The following is a 1,658-nucleotide window of genomic DNA, read 5'->3' on the forward strand; positions in this document are numbered from 1 at the left end:
GAAAGCGAACGTGAGAAGTTAGAAATCAAGCCACCAGGTTCATGACTCGAACCATAGTCGACTATGTGGGAGTGTCCAGTGCCTTAACCACCATGCTATACATATCTTAATAGATATGAACAGTGGCTGGGAACAACCTGAAAATATAGAAGGGTTAAATGTTATCTTTTGCCTGTTAAAAGTTTAGGTTTATTTTGGAGAGGTTTTTGCTATAGGGCGTGTGCACTTGCTAGACACACAGACAGAGGGACAGAAAGCAAGAAATGACCCCCCAGGGGGGATGAGCACACACGCACTCGACGTGAGTTGAAGCCACCGGGTCCAGGACTCGAACCACGGTCAACTACATGGGAGTCCAGTGACATAGCCATTACGCTAACTGCTGGTCCCTCAGTTAAAAGTTTTCTTTTTTTTGGAGAGGTTTTTGCTATAGGGCGCGTGCGTTCGCCAGATAGACAGAGAGACATAGAGACGGAAAGTGAGAAATCACCCCCCAGAGGGGATGGTCACGCCACAATCCCTTCTCCTCCATTCTCCTCTCGGGATCTTGGGCACGCACGCACACACGCCCGGCGTGAGTTTTAAGCCCACCAGGTCCGGGACGCAAACCGCGGTCGACTACGTGGGAGTCCATCGACATAGCCATTACGCTAACTGCTGGTTCCCTGTTAAGAGTTTTTTTAAACCAAATATAGAACCATAGATGGGTGTCTCATGGGCATCTCAAACAACATTTTCAAAAATATATTGTTGATTTCTCCTTCAAAACCTTCTCCTCTGCCAGTCTTCCTTAATGCCACCACTATTCTTTCATTAATTTTCAAGCCAGAAATCAGGGAATTGTCCTTGAACCCCAGTACCCATCACTTCTTCCCAACTCTTCTATCTCACCTTTCATAAAGTTACATTGGTTCTGCCTCCAGAATAAATAATAGATTTCTGTCTATTCATTTCTGATGCTCCCACCTTAGTCCAAACTACTTCAATTTCCTGCCTATATTTCTGACATGGATGTTACCTGGTCTCTTGCTTCCGGAAAATCTGATTTTTCTAAAAGAGTAAATAAGATATTGTCATGCTCTTCCCCTATATGATCCCTTGAAAACTTTTTCCTGCTTCTAGAATTCACCCTTCTCACCCTGGCCTGCCAGCCTTTATGATACAACCACTGCCTGTTCCCCAGTCCCAAACCCTTTATCGTATTTTGGCCATGTTGGCCTTTCCTCATATCTTTTTCATCATGCCTGCCATCTCTTTTTTTAAATTGCCAGAGGGTTTGTATGCTTGCTGAGAGTAGTCATGCTATAATTTCTGTAATCCCTTCTGCATTTCTTCATCCTTTTGAGATTTTGGGCGTGCAGCGCACATGCCCAGCATATTTTTTAAGCTGCCAGGGCAAAGTTGACCGATGGTCAGCCATGTGGGATCTGACTCTCAATGCACATGCTTAGCCGTTGTTGGCCAGGCCAGCCCTGTGCCTGCCATCTCTAGAGAAACTGGTTGAACCTGGTTTGGTAAATTTTTTTGAGATTTAATACCAAGCTTGATGTGCATACTTTAGATTTGTGTTATTCACTATGCACTTTGGCTTAGATAACCACAACCACAACATAAAATTATCTAACTATTTCTCCAAATTGGTGTATCTGGCTATCTTC

The sequence above is a fragment of the Tupaia chinensis genome, unplaced genomic scaffold (assembly GCF_000334495.1).
Source record: "Tupaia chinensis unplaced genomic scaffold, TupChi_1.0 Scaffold000311_2, whole genome shotgun sequence".
NCBI lineage: Eukaryota > Metazoa > Chordata > Mammalia > Scandentia > Tupaiidae > Tupaia > Tupaia belangeri.